This window comes from Lissotriton helveticus, chromosome 1_1 (genome assembly GCF_964261635.1).
Source record: "Lissotriton helveticus chromosome 1_1, aLisHel1.1, whole genome shotgun sequence".
Classification (NCBI taxonomy): Eukaryota; Metazoa; Chordata; class Amphibia; order Caudata; family Salamandridae; genus Lissotriton; species Lissotriton helveticus.
In genome coordinates, this window is record NC_136057.1 from 821,738,467 (window position 1) to 821,759,698 (window position 21,232).

A 21,232-nucleotide genomic window follows, 5' to 3' on the forward strand; every position below is an offset into this window, starting at 1 on the left:
TATCTATGCCCGCAAGCACTGCATTTCTCACAAAATGTACCTCGCCGGCGAGTCACCACGCTCTGATAGCTGGGATGTTATTTGACGCCCCCCTCAATATGGTAATCAATGTACAGGATGTGTCACATAACAAGACAGAGAGGGTTACAAGGTGTTTGAGTCACATGCCCTTCTTAGTTCACTGTATTGCAATTTAAACGGAGCAGAATACAAGCTAACATTTTAAAATGGATGAATATATCAGATTTTCTTTTTATTATGAATATCTTTCATTTTCTTATTCTTTCAAACTTAGTTAAGATGAAGCGAATAAAAGAAAGTGGTGCAGCCTTTGTAAAAAAGAAAAAGGAAAGAGAGGAAGAATTAAAAAAGTATGAAGGTGCCCTACTGAAATACCTGAGTTGCGAAACAGAAACTACTAGTACTACCACTATTAATGATGCAATTTCCGATTCTGAATTCAAACCATCATTAAAGTCAAGGGATCCTTCAACTTCAACAAGTGATAAGGAGTGTAACGGACAAACAATTCCAGCTGTTGACTTAAAAGATGTTGGTCTTTGGCCAAGTAAGATTAAGGATGACACACATATCTTACTGGTAGGACAAGGGGCGTCAGTGATTCAACATCTAGATTCTGATTTTGGTGAAGTGATTTGTGAGGGTGCTTCAATCAAAGGAGGAACCAGAAATCTATACGCGAGTGATTTTTTTCAAACTCTACCAAATAAATAAAAAATGTTGAGGTCGTGGTTGGTGTACTCTCCTTCGAAGAAAGCTCTTTTGCTTTTGTTGCAGACTATTTGCAGACAGAAGTCATTCAAATTTTGATTCTGCAGATAGATTCAACATGTGGTGGAAACTCAATCCTAAAATTTTCGATCATGAATCTAGTGTGGCCCATGTTTGATGTTTTACACAATGGAAGGAGTTGGAAATTAGAATCCGATGTAGAGCAATAATTGATAAAAAGGCATAAGACCAAGGCGAAAATTAAGTAAAGAATTGGAGGGAGATACTTTCAAGATTGTTAGATATCATTAGATTCCTAGCTGAACAAAATTTGGCTTTGCGGGGTCACCAAGAAGGAATTCATTGCAAGACTGATGATGAACCTGAATCAACAGGAAATAGAGCAAATTTTTCAGAATTAGTTAATTTGTTGGCAAAATATGATCCAGTGCTACTTGAGCATACTGTAAGAATTAAGCTGTGAAAAAAGTATGCTAAATCCTATAGGTCGCCTACTATTCAGAATGAGTTTAAAGAAATTTGGGGAGAAAAAGTAAGAAGCAAAGTTATCGAGCCTTGCTATACCTGCGGTGCAACTTGGTTATTGCTGCATCTTCAAGGGAACACTTTACCATCACCGGACGCCACTGCTACCCGCGCCGCCGCCCCGGGACTACATTTCCCGGCTTCCTCAGCGGCGGCGTGCACCAGTGACGCGCTACCAGCGCCAGGAGGCGCATTAAGAAGCACGGACCTCAGTGGAGCGGGGGGAGCCTTGCCATACCTGCGGTGCAACTTGGTCATCGCTGCATCTTCAAGGGAACAATTTACCATCACCGACGGCACCGCTACCCGCGCCGCCGCCCCGGGACTACATTTCCCAGCTTCCTCAGCAGCGGCGTGCACCATTGACACGCTACCTGCGCCAGGAGGCGCAATAAAAAGCGCAGACCTCCGTGTCGCGGGACGCGCGCGGGACGAGCCGGGCCAAGCCCGGGCCAAGGGTGGGCCCGTTCTAGCCCGTTACAGACCGGAAGAGACCGGACCGGGCCCACCCTCTAACATCTATCGGAAATTGTGAGTACTGATCACCCCTGTTTATATCTCCCAGTTTTTATGGCGGCCCGTAGAGGTATGAAACCCACACCCACAGGGCATGTAGCTGGGACACTGGACCAATTTATAATGAGGGCCTCATCAGTGCTGGAATGAGAGATTGTCATGGCCGAACGCCGGTTGTCACAGGATCTGGTGTCCCTGAGGAGATCATCTCTGGGTCCTTTGGCCCAAGTGCGCTCCCCTGGGCCCCTCCAACAAACAATTGAACTCGAAGGGTCATCGGGATTATGAACTCCCGCTCTAGTAATGCATTGAGAACGGAGGATTTGATTAAACAACCTCTACCTGTGCGGGTAACCCACAAGGCGACCGTACATTTGGAAAACCCCATAACTCCTTCTGTTCTCAGTACAAACAAGGAAGGTGCAGTGCCCAAAAGGAAGCGGATGGGTGCACCTCTGCGGGGTAGAAAACCAAAACAGTCCAAGCACAATAATTCTACTGAACTGCTAATTGTAGAGCAAAGCGAACCTAGTGAGTCTCCGGTCCCCTTAGGGAACCCCTCTGAGGCTCGAACCGACTCTCCGCCCCCAAGCTATCTCAATCCACATCTGCTGGTGGGAAACTTGAGGTTGGCTTTATCTTCGATCCTACAGCCCTCGGAGCAAAGACTCAAACTTATTGAGAAGAAATTGGCGAAAATTGAGGATTTAGTTGTAAGCAATATGATCCATGTTAAAGAACTTTCTGCTACTAAAGCTCAAATACAAGTACCAACAGCTGCCGTGGAGGCTCTGCCAGTCCATCTCAAACCCTTAACCACTTGCCCTTTTGAACCATTGCCACCGACCAATACATCACGATCTAGTGGACCTAGTGGATGCACAAGCCATACCTTGCCTACCTTGCTTACACCTGTTGGCAAAGTGCTATCCCCAACAACCACAAAACCTAAATCCCCGGGCAGAGGTCATACCAACCGACCGAGGGTTAATCACTGCCCTTTGGGCCCGCCACACATTGATTTACCTCCCGAAAGTGCTCCCTACGTGGTTGTCCTTACTGGGGTCCCTAAGTTGGCCCAAAACAGACCAAAATCATTTTTGGAACTCAAAAACAAAAAATCCACTGGTTGAACACATATAGACCTTTGCCGAGTAGTGTTTAAAGCAAGATTCTGTTTGTTAGGAGAGTAGGGTGGGAGGGTCCAAAATCGAAAGACATGATCGGGGACTGTGTTGTTATAAACTTTCAGAATAGTAGGGTAATTGATCATGTGTGTAGTAGTCGTTTTAATGGTTCAGCCACAACTATTAAGGCATTAAAACTAAGCTACTTCTACCCACCGGCTAATCCTCACCACCTCTACGATACTGGGAATTTTGACCATTGCGTTCCACATGAAGACACCTGGTACCACGAAGAGGGCATGTGGGGATGGAGGGGGAGTAATGATGCCTTTGGATTCCCAGTCAGTAATAGGTTTAGTTTACTGGACCAGGTAGATTGACAACAAATGCCCCCCCTCTCAAAAATCACTCCTATTACTAGATTCTAGGATGGAAAGATTAGGGGATAGTGGGGTTTTTGGACGATCCATCCTCCGTAGAAGAATGCTTCCATGTTGGGGGAAAATCGTCACTAGCTATGAGGGAGTCTGTGTTTAATCCACTAATCCTCACATCTTCTATGACCCTAAATGCTGAATCCCATGTTTGAACCACTTAATGGTGTCTCCCAGATAACAACAGAAGAAGATGAAACATGGTTAGTGCCTCCCCCAAACATCTACCCAGTAAAACATTGGTCAGCCCTTTCAATCCAGTTAACTTCTCTTACCTATTCCTTCTCCATAAGAGCCTGTAATGGGCAATTCCAGGGGGACAGCCCTGGGCAGCCAACCTACAGTGGAATGGGCCATTCTTCGGTAATTGATTACTTTATGGTTAGTTTGTCATTGTGACCTAGAGTACTTAATTTTAATATAATGAGCCGTACAGGAAGTGACCACAATCCCCTGACGATTGAGATGGAGTTTGACCTGACCAAAGAGGACCCTACCAGGGAAATCCCCACGAGCAGTTGCCTCAGAATAATTCAAGGTGGAAGGAGAATTCGTTGGGAATCTTTGAAGTTGTCCACTGAAAATAAGGCCAAAATGTATTTGAGTTTAATCCCTCTGTTAGAAAGGGCAAAACTAACTATCGGTATTCCCGTTAAAAATGGTGTGGAGCACGACCTTTCTCGAACTCTTAAGGATTTAACTGCAATATTGGCTGACTGTTTCTATAAAAGATCTTCCATCAAGCCCAGCAGGCAAGGTGAAAGAAACCCTTGGTTCAAAAGGGGCTGTAGGGAAGCGAAGTGTGCTCTGCTTATGGCACTTAAACAAGGTAACAAGGAATATCTTACCGCAGCTAGACAGGCTTACAAGCGAATTATTTTTAATGCAAAAACAGAGTGGGAAGTAGAACGATGGCTCGCCATCAGATCTGCACTCGTGGCAAAAGATCCAAGGACCTTCTGGAACCTCGTTCACACCGGGAAAGCAGAAGGCAAAACCACGATTGACCCGAACATCCCTAAAGAATCTTGGTCTCTCCACTTTATAGAGCTTTACTCTAACCCCTCTACATTGAGCAGCGAGGCCCCTCCAAGCCTTCTGGCCCCGGATCCCACGTGGTGCACACCACCCTTTTCATTGCTTGAGGTGCAAACGGCGGTATTTAGCCTACTACCTAACAAAGCTCCGGGGCTGGATAGGATTCCAGACAACCTTTTTAGAGATGAACCGTTAGTTTAGGTCCCATACCTTCTTTTATTATACAATGCGATTTTACAGGGGTTACTTCTCCCATGTACCTGGTTTGGAGCAGACATAATTCCTATCTATAAGAAGGGTTCTCCACTTGAACCATCAAATTATAGGCCCATGAGCCTTATCGATGTTAGCCAGAAAATCTATGCCAGGCTTCCCCTACAACGGTTACAGGTCTGGATCGATGACAATAGTATCCTGACCCCGCTTCAGGCGGGCTTCAGGGCTAAAATATCAACTATTGACCAATTGTTTCGGCTCCAGGTCCTTTATTGGACGCACGTAGTATTGGATGGAGGCACCCTATACTTAACCTTCGTGGACCTGAAGTCCGCATTTGATATGGTGGACCAGAACCAGCTATGGACTATCCTGTTAGCTATGGGGGTCCTGCCATACTTATGCTATTAAATACAAAACCTCCACAAAGGTACATTTGCCAGAGTTCGCTTTGGCAAGCATGGTCAATTAACAGGGCCGTTCCCGGTAGAGAAGGGGGTCAGGCAGGGTTGCCTGCTCGCCCCAACCCTCTTTTCCCTCTTCCTAAATGGGCTCATAGAAGACCTCCTTAGTATCAAATATATTGACTGCCCAAAACTGGCTTCCCAAAAATTTCCAGCACCAATGTTTGCGGACGACACCCTGCTGCTTTCTAAATTGCCAATGGGCATGCAGCGGGTGTTGAACCAGTTCACTAATTTCTGTAACAAAAGAAATCTGGTTGTTAACATCGACATAATGCCAGTACCACCAATTGTCCCCATCCGGTGATGGAAGGTCGACTGCTGGAAAGGGTCCCAATCTTTGACTATTTAGGTCTGTCCCTCAACGATAAATGGGGTGGGGCCCACAAATGGCAAAGGCCAACCTAAGATTAACACAGGCTTGGGGGGGATTTTAAAAGTCCAAAAAAACTGTATTAAAAAAATTGTAAGTGCGCCACTAGAAATTTTCAAAGTTCAAGCAAGGTCTTCATCTCTTTATGGGGCGGAACTTTGGGTTCACCTAACACCTGACGAGTTATCCATTACAGAAAATAATTTTATCAGGTAAATTTTGACTTTACCTAGAAATACTCAGCTAGTCCCACTTAGGCTGGACTTGAATATTCGCCCGATTGCTGATACCATCGCCTCATGCCCACTCCTTTATTGGAGGAGGCTATTCGAGTCTAACCGATGCCTTCCTGGATCATAAGTCATACTTTAGGTTTGAACAGGAGATGGACGCAATACAACCCACTTTAGCGAAGAAGCTATATCTCCAATTTAGATATGGAACCCTGCCTCTATATTCTTTGACTGACAGGTGGACGGGGGGTCCTGTGCGCCCCTGTCCAGGCTGTCGAATTGAGGATGAAACCCTCGTACATGTTACCCTCTTTTGCCCGGCCTATGACAATATCCGGAGAAAGTGGATAATTCAGTTGTGTATCAACTTGGGTATTAAGAATTATCTCGCCTTTTTCAGGATTTTGAAATCTGACACTAATGCAGTGATAGTGGCTGTCTTAGCAAAGTTCCTCAGTTTTATTGGAGAGACGTGGGGAGTGACGGACTACGTTATGGGATTTTATATAATTTTTATGTATTTGTATTTATAACTTATATTTTTACTACTTTTACATTTTGCCTCTTCCCACTCCGATAAATTCAAGCTGATGTATTTCATATATATGAATTGATCTTAAAAGTTTTTTGAACTGAACTGAACTTTAATCGAGCAAGTGAAAGAAGCAAAGTATTTTTATATGATATTCAACAGCACTCCTGATATTTCTCATAAGGATCAGATGAGCCAAGTTTTACGCTTCATTTATTATCAATGGAAATAAAGTGATGGTTGTGGAATCATTTGTCGATTTCATTGAAACAAAAGGTAAAACCGCTGAGAATATTTCAACTATGATGATGCAAAATTTAGAAAGCAATGGAATTGATAATCAAAATTGTAGAGGACAAGCATATGATAGTGCTGCTGGGTTGGTTACTCAACAAACTGACGTTCAAAGAAGCATCTGGGAAATTAATGGAAAAGGCAAAATTTGTTGCATGCACAAATCACTCGCTGAATTTCTGCTGGTTTACATGCAGCTTCTGTTGCTGTGAATTCTGTTACCTTTTTTGGAACTGTGGAGAGTTGTTTTTTTTTCTTCGACCCATAGCTGGGATATTCTGAATTCAGTCACTGGTCAAAGTGTCTACCGTGTAATAGAAACTCGGTGGAGTGCACAGGGAGATGCTGTGAGTGTTGTAAAAAAATATTACTCAAAAATCTTAAGTGCTGTAGAACGTTTAACTGGTGAAGAAGAAAATGTAATTACCAGGTCAGATGCTGGTGTGCTACTTGTTGCTTTACAATCTTTTTCCTTCCTGTGCTTTCTTGGCCTGTTGGAATCCATCCTTGTAGAAATTAATGATACTCAGGTCTAACTCCAAACCAGAGGATTGAATATACAACAATGTGACATAAAACTCAATGCTTTAAAAGCATGTTTAACTGTAATAGGTGTGAATTAGTTAACAATTCAGTAGCTTACGCCAAATAAATTTGTGATGATCTTGGGATAGTCATGGATCGTCAGTGTAGAAAGCAAAAACTATTGGCAGGTGAAGAATCATGAGATGCTGAATTGTCAAACGAAACTGAGTTGAGGAGGGAAATGTTTTCTTCACTGGACAGAGTGATCCAAGAAATCGACCACAAGATTTCAACAACTTCATGTTCTTGCTGAAAAATATACCTTCCTTACTCCATTGAATCTTTTGATTGATAAATACGAATGTCAACTAAATCATTATCATGATGACAGTAATAAGGAAGAGTTCCTTGTTAAGAGAAAAAGTCTTCAGAGTTTTATTTCTGTTGCTGCTACACAACACGAAACAGAGATATGAAAGGACAGTCCCCTTGAACTTTTGTAGTTTATTCTAAAATACAGTCTTGAGAACTCAGTTCCAAATATTGTAATACCACTGCGAATTTTCCTCACAATTGCTGTAAGTGTTGCTGGTTGTAAGAGTAGTTTTTCTAAATTGAAATTGATCAAGAATTACCTAAGATCTACATTGAGTGCCTTATGTTTACGAAATCCTGCCATACTGTCTATAGAAAAGCAACTGAGTGATGAAGTAGACTTCGTCGATGCCATTAATGATTTTGCTAATAGAAAAGCAAGAAAAAAAACAATTTAGAATGTTGGATTTTAATTTTACTTGAAAAATAAACATAGTGTTTTCATTTACTTTCCTATACTTCATTTTGAATTATTGTTGTATTTTTCGTGTGTATGAAGAGAGGCAGCAAACTAAAACAATAGTTTTTATATTATTACAAGACCTAATAATAATGTCATATTAACCTTGTGTTTTTCTCAGTGAATTTACTATAATGAATTCATGTCTATCTCCCTCCCCCTCACCGTTATTGTGCAGGGGGCCCTCCCAGCCTGGGCAGGCTATGCACCATGTGTGTGCTGAGGCTTCTCTGAAGGAGAGACGCACTATTACAAGCTGGCTTTGGGTCCCAAGAGCACACGTCTTTTCATTCCCAGGGAGTTGGTTGCTGCTGCTTAGAAGTAATGGCAGGGCGCGACCCTGGTTGTTGTCTTTGGGCCACCAGAGCGGGCTTTTTATCTGGTCTGTGTTGGCACGGTTGTGGAGCTGACTGAACCCTTTGTGCTGAGTTTAGTTCTAAGGGCATACAGTGAGTCATTCCCTGTGAATAATTAATGTGCTGTTTTTGAAAGATAAAGAATCACAGGCTTCGACACTGTTAAATTGGTTTCGGGTCCCCAGAGCACATCACGTTTGTGCACGTCCCCACTGCTTTAATGCGGGACCATGATGTTTGGTCATTTAATGTCAGCTGTTGATGATGGATCCTGAACAATGTCATGTATGTGCATGTGTGCATTGTGCTGAGGGGATTACCAGGTAATTGTTCATGCAGCTCTCTAATGGATGTCACATGCGGTTTTTCTGCGTCCCCAGATAGATCATGCAGTCTGTGTGTTCTCCTTTGAACTGTTAGTCACCGGTGTATTCAACTGTGTAGCCTTGGACCGTGTCATGTATGTGCATGTAACTTGCATGATTGAGATAACTATTAGCGGCGATACTACGTGTCTCTCAGACCTCTTTCAAGTGCTCGCTGTCCTTTTTCCCGAGCTCCCCTCCCCCCCAGGGGCGGCAACCTGAGGGATAGCCCCGGGTGCCACAAGCTCTATCTACGCCTCTGGCTGGGGCTAGCATCAGCATAGCTAGCACAAGTTCTAACAAGCAGAAGTTAGTCGAAATGGCTTGTTCAGAGTGCACAGAGGCAGTAAGCACTATGTTGGTTCTCAAGTGTGCCTGCACTCAGTGGAGCAAAGGAAGTGAGGACGTTGAGGCTGGACGGGAAGAGTTGGTGCAGGTAAGGGGATACTCTGTGTACATGGGGAGAGTAGATCCCTTATCCAGAAACCTCTGTGTGGGCTGCAGCACCAGAAAGGATCAGTTGAGGTCCTGAGTAGTCAGGGTTGTGTCTGTGATATCAGACCCTGGTTCAGAAAAAAAGTGCAATCAAGACAGCTTGGTGGATCACTTGACCCCACAGAAACTGTGAGTAGTGGTAGACCCCTATTAGAGTGCTGGTTTTGAGGACTGTAGCAGTAGCAGAGGTATTTAGGTGTCTGGGGGCTCCATCCCTAGTAATCATCATAAGTCACCCCCAATGGACTTGCTCCCTAGGATGTCCACAAAGGCTAAAGTAACCCCTTCTCTCATCTCTTTTTTTATAAAATCATACCATGCAATAAGGTCAGAAGAAGTCTGCGGGAGGGCAGATGGTGGGAGCAATGAGTGAGCCTTCTGCTAAAAATGTTGCCTCTGTACTAACTTCCCTTGAGATCAATCTAGACAAGGTGAATATCATGCACCAGCACCACAGAAGGCACAAAAAGGAGAGCTCTCTTACTCCTCTCGTCTCCACTTAGGCATTACACAGGAGGAGAATCAGGACTCAGTGTTGCTTGGACTTCCAACAGGGAACACATACCAGTGATAAAGTGGTCTAGCAGACTCTACGGTTCAGACAAAAACTGCTGGGGGTCCAGCAACACTGGAAGAAATCTTAATAGATTTTGGTCAGGAGATGCAGAGGGGATTTGCTACATCCAATTTTAATCAAAAGGGGATCCAGGGAGTCTGTCACACCCTGGATATGAAACTGGACGATGTTTGTTAGAGTGCTTGAGATGAATGTGCAGAGGCTCGATCAGGTTAAAAGGAGCTTTGATGATATGAAGGCACTCAAGTTACAGAATTAAACTGTACAAGATGACTTGGAATGGCTAGAACATCACTCCAGGAGGAACAATTTGAGGATCCTTAATGTTCCAGAGGCAGTTGAGGGTAGCAACTTGAAGGGCTTAGTTATTAATCTCCTTAGGGAGTCAGGGTCATCAAGGGTAGTCAAGAGGTCTTATTGAAATAAGAAATATGAAGGATCCATAGGGATCCCTTCAAAAGGTCTGTGGGCCAGTGCAGACCAAGGAAAAGTTTGATAAACATCCTGTCATACAGCATTAAGGAACTGATCCTGAGTTTCTATTTGAAACAAGGGAAGTTGGCTGGTGAATTCTTCATGTATACCATTAGATCAGACATATGCAGGGCTACTGAACAGAGGCAGTGGGAGTTGGGCCAGAAGAGTGGGGAACTGCCGAAGATGGGAGCTAGGGTCCACTTAAGGTGTCTAACCCTTCTCAGAGCTATGTGGAACAATGGGATTAACAACATCAGGCCTACTGAGCAGGTGGATGACCTCATTAAAAAGATACAGAGCTCACCACAAGGCCAATCAAGCACTCTTTTCTCTCCTCCGGTTTTCTTTCCTTAAGAATTAGTGGTTTTGATCCATCTGCAGCTGTTTTCTTATTCTTTTGATGAAGGTGGAGGTTTGGCATGGTAGTTTTGAGTTATTCTCTTAAGGTGGTACCCAAATTGGTTTTGAGGAAAAGCTAGTATCACTAGTACGACAGTGCCTCAGGTGGGGTTCACTGAGTGAGGTATATTTGGGGTATAACGTTGGGAAAGTGCCAAGCAAATGGGGAGGCAAAATTAGTCCTCATTGGCAAGTTACCTGGTCACAGAGCTAGTTTTACTTTCAGTAATGACTACCCAAAGCTCTCTTGTGAGGGTAGAGGGTTGCTATTGAAGGGTTGCATGACGTTACAACGCATACTTTTACAACGCACACCTTTACAACGCATTTTTTACAACGCATTCCAGTACAATGCATGCCATTACAACTAATTTTTAAAAACTACCTTAACAAAGCATTCCATTACAACGCATACTACCTTTACAACGCATACCATTACAACGCATAACATTACATTGCATGTATGGTAAGTATTGGATAGTGTAGGGGTAAAAATTACTATTCTAACTCCAGGGGCTGCAACAGTAGGGTAAGTGTTGGATAGTGTAGGGGTAAAAATTACTATTCTAACTCCAGGGGTGCAACAGTAGGGTAAGTGTTGGATAGTGTAGGGGTAAAAATTACTATTCTAACTCCAGGGGGTGCAACAGTAGGGTAAGTGCTGGATGGTAATCAATCAATCAATCAATCAGAACATTTGTATAGCGCACTACTCACCCGGAGGGTCTCAAGGCGCTGGGGGGGGGGTCCGCTACTGCTCGAACAGCCAGGTCTTGAGCTGCTTCCCGAAGGCGAGGTGGTCCTGGGTCAGGCGGAGGTGGGTCGGGAGGGAGTTCCAAGTCTTGGCGGCCAGGTAGGAGAAGGCCCTTCCTCCTGTGGTGGCTCTTCGGATGCGGGGGACGGCGGCGAGGGCGTGACTGGTCGATCGAAGCTGGCGCGTGGGAGCGTAGAAGTTGAGGCGGCTGTTGAGGTATCCTGGTCCTTGGTTGTGTAGGGCTTTGTGTGCGTGGGTGAGGAGCCGGAAGGTGATTCTCTTGTTGACCGGGAGCCAGGGCAGGTCTCTCAGGTGTCCGGAGATGTGGCTGCGGCGGGGGATGTCCAGGATGAGTCGTGCTGAGGTGTTCTGGATCCGCTGGAGTCTCTTCTGGAGTTTGGCGGTGGTGCCGGCGTAGAGGGAGTTGCCGTAGTCCAGCCGGCTGGTGACGAGGGCCTGGGTGACCGTCTTCCTGGTTTCGGTGGGGATCCATCGGAAGATCTTGCGTAGCATTCGCAGGATGTTGAAGCACGACGAGGAGACGGCGTTGACTTGTCTGGTCATGGAGAGGGAGGAGTCCAGGATGAAGCCCAGGTTGCGTGCGTGGTCAGTTGGTTTGGGTGCGCTGCCCAGGGCGGGGGGCCACCAGGAGTCGTCCCAGGCGGAGGGTGAGGATCCCAGGATGAGGACTTCCGTCTTGTCCGAGTTCAGTTTGAGGCGGCTGTTCAACATCCATTTGGCTACGTCTGTCATCCCTTCGTGCAGGTTGGCTCTGGCGGTGGCGGGATCGTTGGTGAGGGAGAGGATCAGCTGGGTGTCGTCTGCGTAGGAGATGATGTTCAGGTTGTGCTGGTATGCGATGGCTGTGAGGGGGCTCATGTAGACGTTGAAGAGAGTTGGGCTGAGCGAGGAGCTTTGAGGGACGCCGCAGATGACTTCGGTGGCTTCCGATCTGAACGGGGGGAGGCGGACTCTCTGTGTCCTTCCGGCGAGGAAGGAGGTGATCCACTCCAGTGCCTTCTCCTGGATTCCGACGTTGCTGAGGCGCTGTACTAGGGTGCGGTGGCAGACAGTGTCGAAGGCCGCGGAGAGGTCCAGGAGGATGAGGGCCGCTGTTTCTCCGTTGTCGAGCAGGGCTCGGATGTCATCTGTAGCTGCGATCAGGGCGGTCTCGGTGCTGTGGTTGGCCCGGAAGCCAGACTGCGAGAGGTCGAGGGAGCCGTTCGTCTCGAGGAAGGCGGCCAGTTGCTTGTTGACGGTCTTCTCGATGACTTTGGCTGGAAACGGGAGCAGCGAGATGGGGCGGTAGTTCTTGAGGTCGGTAGGGTCTGCTGATGGTTTCTTGAGTAGAGCGCTGAGTTCGGCGTGCTTCCAGCTCTCCGGGAAGGTGGCGCTGTCGAAGGAGGTGTTGATGATGTCCCGCAGGTGGGATGCGATGACAGCGTCGGCCTTGTTGAAGACGTGGTGAGGGCAGGGGTCTGTTGGAGATCCGGAGTGGATGGAGTTCATCGTGCGGATGGTGTCTTCGGTGCTGATCGGGGTCCAGGCGCGGAGGGTGGCGGTGGGGGGCGGTGGTTCGGTCGTGGCGTGCGTTGGTTGAGTGCTGAAGCTGTTGTGTATGTCTGCGATCTTGTTGTGGAAGTAGGAGGCGAGGGAGTTGCAGAGGTCTTGCGAAGGGGTGATGTCGTTGTGTCCGGCGTTGGGGTTGGAGAGCTCTTTCACGATGTTGAAGAGTTCCTTGCAGTTGTGTGCGTTGTTGTCCAGTCGTTCCTTGAATGCGGTTTTCTTGGTGGCGCGGATCAGCTGGTGGTGTTTTCGGGTGGCGAGCTTGAGGGCAGTCATGTTGTCCGGTGTTGGGTCTCTGCGCCAGGTTTTCTCGAGTGCTCTGCAGTTCTTCTTGGAGCTCTTGAGTTCGTCGTTAAACCATGGGGCTTTCTTGCTGCCGGGTCTGCTCGGCTGTGTCTTCAGAGGGGCGAGGTCGTCTGCGCAGTCGCCGATCCATTTCGTGAGGTTGGTGGCCGCTTGGCTGGGGTTCGTTGTGCTGGTGGGAGGGTTCTTGCTCAGGGAAGTAGTGAGCTGGTCTGCAGTGATCTTGTTCCAGATTCTGCGGGGAGCCTGTTGCTGGAGATGGTGGAGCGTGGTCCTTCTGTAGCTGAAGTGGACGCAGCTGTGGTCCGTCCATTGGAGTCCCGTGGTGTGGCTGAAGGCGATGTCCTTGCTGGAAGAGAAGATTGGGTCGAGTGTGTGTCCGGCGTAGTGGGTGGGGGTGGTCACCAGTTGCTTGAGTCCGAGGTTGGCGAGGTTGTCCAGCAGGGTGGTGGTGTTGCGGTCGTTGTTGTTCTCCAGGTGGAAGTTGAGGTCTCCAAGGAGGATGTAGTCGGTTGAGGGGAGGGCGAGCGGGCTGACGAAGTCGGCGATGTCCTCGCTGAATTGTGCGCGTTGTCCCGGGGGTCTGTAGATGAGGGTGCCTCTGAGGGTGGTCTTGGGGTTGACGTGGATCTGGAAGTGCAGGTGTTCGGCGGGTGCGAGGTTGTCGTTGGTGTTGGTCGTGATGCGGATGGAGTTCCTGTGGATGATGGCGATGGCTCCTCCTGTCTGGTTGACGCGGTCCCTCCGGATGATCTTGTAGCCGTCCGGGATGGCGATGTCGGGCGCTGAGGAGGCGTTCATCCAGGTTTCCGTGAGGAAGGCGACGTCTGGGTCTGTGGTGTCGAGCAGGTTCCAGAGCTCGACGGCGTGTCTGTGGACGGAGCGGGTGTTGAGCAGGATGCACTTCAGGTTGGTGCTGCTGGAGTTCGGCTTGGTGGGTGCTGGTGTAGCGTGGGTCCGGTTGCAGGTGAACTTGCAGGAGTGGCAGCTGAAGGGTCCGTGGGTGCGTCTCGGTGTGGCTCGGTAGCAGCGCGGGGTTCGGCCGGTGTTGAGAGCGTTGAGTTCGGTGGAGTCGTAGGTTTGTCTGGTCGGCTTCCGGCGGTGGGGGCCAGGGGTCCTGGCACTGGGCGCGGTCCAGGCGCGGACGGGCACAGACGGGCTTACCTTTGGCGCACCTTCGGCGCTCAATCGGTGCTCCCGCTGCGCGCGTCCGCTGCGCGGTCGCTCAGGGGGCGTCATAAGAAGGGGGACGGGAGGGCGGGTCTGCTGGGCTGGGCGAGCGTCTGGGCCAATGGGCCGGTGGTGGGCGGGGCCGCAGGGGCCAGCGGCGGGAAAGTGGCGAGCGGCCGGCTCCGCTGTGGCTGGGCCGCTCGGGGGTGCTGGGGGGGCGGCAGTGGCGGCAGGCAGGCGGCAGGCAGGCAGGCAGGAGGCTGGCAAGGAGGCTGGCTAGCAGGGCAGCAGGCGAGTGAGGGGGGTGACCCGGCCTCGAGAGGCACAGTGGTCACTCCCGCGGTCACCCAGGCGCTCCCCTTAAGAAGGGGGACGGGAGGGCGGGTCTGCTGGGCTGGGCGAGCGTCCGGGCCAATGGGCCGGTGGTGGGCGGGGCCGCAGGGGCCAGCGGCGGGAAAAGTGGCGAGCGGCCGGCTCCGCTGTGGCTGGGCCGCTCGGGGGTGCTGGGGGGGCGGCGGTGGCGGCAGGCAGGCGGCAGGCAGGCAGGCAGGAGGCTGGCAAGGAGGCTGGCTAGCAGGGCAGCAGGCGAGTGAGGGGGGTGACCCGGCCTCGAGAGGCATAATGATATGCGTAGTAATGGTATGCGTTGTAATGACATGCGCTGTAATGGTGTGCGTTGTAGTGTCATGCGTTGTAATGGTTGCGTTGTAATGGCATGCTATGTAATGGATGTTGCGTTGTAAAAGTTTTGTTGTAATGGTAGTGCGTTGTAAAAGTTGCGTTTTAAAGGTTGTTTCCCCTATTGAAGGGGTGAGTGGGCAGAGATTTTGGTAAAATGGGTAGGGCTGCAAAGGAAATAATGATATTAACGTAGAATGTCAATGGCCTCCGGCGTAGTGGGAGGCAAAGACTGATCTGTCAGTATTTGAAAGATTGCCAGGCACATATTATAGTTCTACAGTAGACGCATCTTTCCGCAGGGGAGTGCAGAGACTGTTTTAATGGTCAAATGTGTATTCATCAGAATATTTGTTCTGATTAATCCTGACCCACTAAGTGGTTAGATCATAATTTCAGGAAGAATGTAGGTACAAATATAGTGGATTTAAAAAAAAGATTGTTCAGGCAAGGGGATTTTAGGCAGGCTGACTTTTGGGCAGTTTATTTTTACATGTGGATATTTTTAGTGCCCAGATTGTGATGGCTTCTTCCCCTTGTGTGAGCTAGGTGAAAAGATGCTGGACTTCCTTACCCCCATTGTGCTAGGGGAGATTTCAATGGCTTATCACTGTTAGAAATTGGGTTCCTGGTTGGCAGAGGTATTCGCCCTGTCCAAACAGGAACCAAAATCCTAGTCAGGGTAAGTGTAGTACACACTAAACATTTACCTGTGCTCACCCTCTGGTAGCTTGGCACAGAGCAGTCAGGCTAAACTAAAGAGGCAATTCTTTAAAGTATTTACACACACACACACACACACACACCCTCACACACACACGGTAACTGTGAGAACACAACAAAAAAGACTCCACACTGTTGTAGAAATATAGTATCTATTTCACTCTTTCAAACAAGATTAAGATGAGAAACATCCAATCAATGGTTCATAAGTTATGATTGCTGTTATAAATTGAGCTTTCTGTTTAGCAAAGTATGTGCCCTTCCAAGCAGGAATCACAATGCTAGTCATGGTAAGAAAGATATACAACCTAAATTGACCAGTGCTCACCCTCTGGTAGCTTGGCACAGAGCAGTCAGTCTGCACTTAAGAGGCAATGTGTAAATTATTTGTGCAATCCTAAAATTACAGAAACACTGTGAAAACACCACAAAAAGACTCCACACCAGTTTAGAGTAAATCAAGACCAAAATGACGGGAGGAACATGGCGGCAACAGGCTAGCTGCCGCGGTACTCAGCTCCTAGCCTCAGCAGAGTGAGGCACCAGCGTTTCAGTAATGCAGTAGTGCTGGGGGCGCTAGGTGGCGCACTTGTGTATGGAAGCCTTTTCGTGAGGCTCTCACGTCCTGGCGACATCAATCCTTTAATTGATCCTTTTATCGGCGGCGGATCGGGCCGAAACTGCTCCCACCTGTTGCGGGGGCTGCACTGCAACTCCGGTGAAATTTCTGGACCATATGCTCGTTGCTTGCGGCTGCTGGAGGCTTCTGCGTTTCCGGCGGTCCAGACTGCTGGAGGGCTCGCTGCGGCTGGGCGGCTGGCTGCATAACGCAAGACCGAGGCTCTGGGGCTACTGGCTAGGCCCTGAAAGGCGCGAAAATCACGGAGCGGCGGCAGCAGGAGACGACCTTGGTGATCCTTCCCCCACGGCAGCGATTTGGACTTGCGGTGACACAGCCCTACCCCCGGTCTACTCAGGTACCCTCAGCCTTTCTTTGGCCCTTGGACACTTTGCTTGCTGCTCAGCGTGGCCATCGCTCTACTGAGGCCCATCGGGGGTGGCGGCCGTTTTCTGAACTGATCTGCCTGCTGTTTGCGAAGCCCCCAGGGGGCCCTGATTTATCAGCCTTCGGAAGGTGGGGGGACTCGCTGAGCCCACTGAATTGCATGCGGGCGCAGGGTGCATCTAGGGACTACTGGGGAATCTACTGCCGACTGGGGACCTGCCATTTCCCTAACTGCCACTCCTCCGGCCCCCTCCTGTGCAATTAGTGGAGCGGGAAGAGCTGGGGGAGATCTGCGACTGCAGCCACTGCTGGGCACATATCGTATCTCCTCTGCTACTGTGTGGAATTCCGCCCATCTCTCCTAACAACTACTGACGCTGGCAGTGCCCTGGGGTGCGATCAAATCACGGCGGGAATAGAAACCGCAGCTACTGACTGTACAAATTGCCTAGGAGTTGCAGGAGTTCGCATCCTTAGAAACAATACATAAGCAATCAAAACGGGCAGGCGCTCCGGCGAAGTGCTGCGCTGAAGTCTTTCTTTTTGTCTGCATCCTCCGACTTGCTGACCCTACGCCACCCTCTATGCAACTCGAAAGGGAGGATCGCTACATACTACTGACGGCCCAGCACACCTGAATACCGAGCACTAGCCCTGGGGCAGCTGCGGCCTCACCGACCGGGTTGCATCTACCACGTGGTGTGACGGCTGCGGGGCGGCGGCCAGAGGAGGGCTCTCAGGCTTGCATCAGAAGAACGGTCTGAAACTAGGGGAGGCGACGGATACCTGCCTACACCACACTATTGCACCCCACACGAGAACCGCTCCCTGCTGACGCTTGTCAGGGCTGTGGAGTCACTGTGTTGATTCGGACCTGCGGGCTTGCAAACGGACGATAGCCCTGCTGCCTGCTACACCTGTTGCTTTGTTTCCACTTGAAGGCGATCGGGGGCGAAGATGGGCAGACCTGATACACGACAGCCAAAGCTCACGTTTGACGCAGCGAAGAAGACACTACGCACCAGTCCGGACCAACAGAAGCAGATGGAGACTGATGGGCCTACCGACTGCCAGGCGACTACCTCCACGGATGTCCAGGAAATCCTCCGAGAGATGCGTCAGGGATTCGCGACAATTGCGGACAAAGTGGACAGAATGTCGTCCCGGATGGATGCTGTAGTCCACAAGCTGGATATTCATGAGGGGAGATTGAAGGAGGCGGAACAAAGAGTTTCGGATGTTGAAGATACCTCAAGACAACATACGACACGACTCACGCGGATGGATGACCTACTACGCACAATAGCGGCAAAGAACGAAGATTTGGAGGCGAGAAGCCGACGTAATAACATACGCATAGTAGGGATTCCGGAATCCACCAATGTGGGTAAAATGGAGGACTATGTAGAAAAACTCCTGTTGGCTGCGGTGGGCTCAGAAGCATTCTCCCCCCAGTTTATAGTGGAGAGGGCACACAGATCCCTGGGGCCGGCACCCAAGCCAGGCATGAAACCAAGACCTATCATAGCTCGCCTGCTGAACTATAGGGATAGAGACACTGCATTACGAGCGGCCCGAACCTCCAATTCGCTCAGCTATGATGGTAACAATTTTACAATATATCCTGATTTTACGCCCATGGTTCAGGAGGAGCGGCGCAAGTTCTTGGATGTCAAGGCGAAGCTGCGTGCTCTTCAAATGGACTACGCATTGCTCTATCCGGCTAGACTGCGGGTCACTTATCAGGGGCGCCAAAAGTTCTTTACGAAACCGCAGCAAGTTGATGAGTTTATCAAACATTTTAAGCGTACACCGCGCCAGGATAGAGATGAGATGGATGAGCCTGATCGTGGGAATGGCCAAATGGAGGATGAGGAACAGTGAACTTATGGTTCTTGCACTCTAGGCATCAATCTGGCTCCTATCTGAGTACGCTGAGAAGTAGACTGCTTAAAGGCGATGGCTGTGATCATTGACTTTTAATCCTCACTAACTTTATGGGGAGTGTGAGATATGGCCCGAGACATGCTGATTTTGATCCTCGTCGCCGGGAACCCCCCTCTCTCCCTCTAGCTGGGTGAGATCCGCCTCTGGGCACGGGAGGAGACGAGGGGGTGATGTGTTGCCACCTGGAATGCTACCTAGCGGGTATTACCCATATGGTTATTGTTGTTGTTGGGTGTGTTTTTGCCCTTGGTTGTTGAGAGACTCGGGGTGGGGGAGGGCGGATGAAGACACTGGCGAGTTGGGGATGCCTCTGTGGGTGGTGGGTGGGGACTGTGGGAAAGCGGGGGAGTTAAGTGACTTGATTGAGTGTCAACTACATAAGCGGCCTGACACAGCGGTACAGTGGAGAGATGAGAAAGAGATTGATGATTGTGCTACACTGCCGAAGTGGGTGATGCATTGTACATTACAGCTGCAAACTGAAACAGATCACTACGGGTGCGGGGACTGTTAGTCAATGTAATTTCATATCATGGAATGTGCGGGGACTGAAAGATGCACGAAAACGTAGACAACTGCTGACATATTGGGATAGGCATAAGATTCAGGTGGTTCTGCTGCAAGAAACTCACAACCCCCCGCTAACTGATTCCACATTTGGAGCGAGATGGGCAGGAGTGAGGGTTTTCTCAAACTATTCCTCGTACGCCAGGGGTACTGCTATTCTTATACAACGAGCCCTCCCGTTCACATTACAGGGTCAGCTTATTGATAAGGAAGGAAGGTATGTGATTGTGTGGGGGAGGTTGGGTTGGGAGACGATAACTATTGCCAATTGTTACGCCCCTAACATCGACGATCCTCACTTTTTCACCATGCTCTGGGGATGTATACTGGATGTAGGCTCCAGGTACCTGATATGGGGTGGTGACTTTAATGTTGCCCTACACCCGAGATTAGATAGAGCTGATGGTTGCCCAACATACCATACCAAGGCGAGGGCTTCCCTTTGTGGGATAGTTGACGAGGGGGGATTGATCGATAGTTGGAGGCACTTACATCCTGATCTATTAGAGGGCACACACTTCACATCATATACTGGAACATGGGCCAGAATTGATTATATCTTTGTCTCCATGAGTCTGGCGCCACATGTTTTGCACTCTCAACATTTGCCCAGAACACATTCTGACCACTGCCCTGTTTTTATGACTCTAGATATACCTGGATTCAATAAACCACGCCCGCCTTGGCGTTTGCAACCCGACGTTCTGATAGATACTGTCTTCCGCGAAGAACTTAGGACTGATATAGAAGAGTTCTTTCCCCGGAACAAAGACACTGTGGATAGTGTAGAGACAGTCTGGGAGGCTTTCAAAGTTACGGTGAGGGGGTTGTGCATTGCTAAGAGCTCTGGTGTGTTGAGAGACATACAACGCACACTCGGTAAGCTGGAGAAAGCCCTAAAGGAGCTAGAGACTCGCATGGTACAGGGAGCTGCTGGGGAAGTCCAACGGAAATTCAGGGCCAAATTTTCAGAGTACGAGGCGGAGGCACAAAGGGAAGTGCGATTCAAGGGGAAGTACTGGCGGGCTCGCGCTTACAATGAGGGAGGAAGGCCGGGCAGAGCTCTTGCCATGTCAGTACGGGTGGCACGGGGCTCAAACACTATTCTGGAACTGACCACGGCTGAGGGGGCAGCATGCAGGGATTCTGTTGGGATCCTGAACACGCTCCAAACACACTATGAACAACTATATACGTCACGGGTGACTGGGGATTTTGACCTGGATGGCTATCTAGGGGATGTTGCACTCTGTTGGTTAAGTGACACACACAGACAATTTCTGGGGGCGCCACTTGAATTGGACGAGATACGGGATGCCATTATGTCCCTGGGCAATGGGAAGGCACCGGGTCATGATGGTCTTCCCGCAGAATTTTATAAGTGTTACATAGATATCATGGCACCAGTTTTGCGAGAAGTGTTTGAGGATGCCTTGGAGGTCGGCGTGCTTCCAAGATCCATGCGAGAGGTCATCATTACGTCTTTACTCAAGCCGGGTAAACAGGCTGAGTACTGTGACTCGTATCGCCCACTATCGCGATGCCAAAATTCTGGCAAAGGTCCTCGCAACGAGACTCTCATTGCTTATGACTACACTCATCCTGCCTGACCAGTCCGGATTTGTCCCTACAAGATCAACATCACACAATCTCCGTACAGTTTTCTCCCTGATTCAGACAGTTCACCCTGAGATACCCCTTGCTGCAGTTTTTTTAGACGCATCGAAAGCTTTCGATTCTGTGGAGTGGAGGTTCCTCTTCACGGTCTTACAGAAAATGGGGTTCCCCCCGCTGTTTATCAACTGGGTACGATTATTATACACGGCCCCAATGGCGAGAGTGCTTGTGAATGGCCGACTCTCTGACGCTTTTGCCATAACAAGGGGCACCCGTCAGGGGTGTCCCCTCTCCCCTTTACTATTTGCTGTGGCAATAGAACCACTGGCCTGTCGAATTCGGCAGCTTCATAAAAACGGTGCCTTTA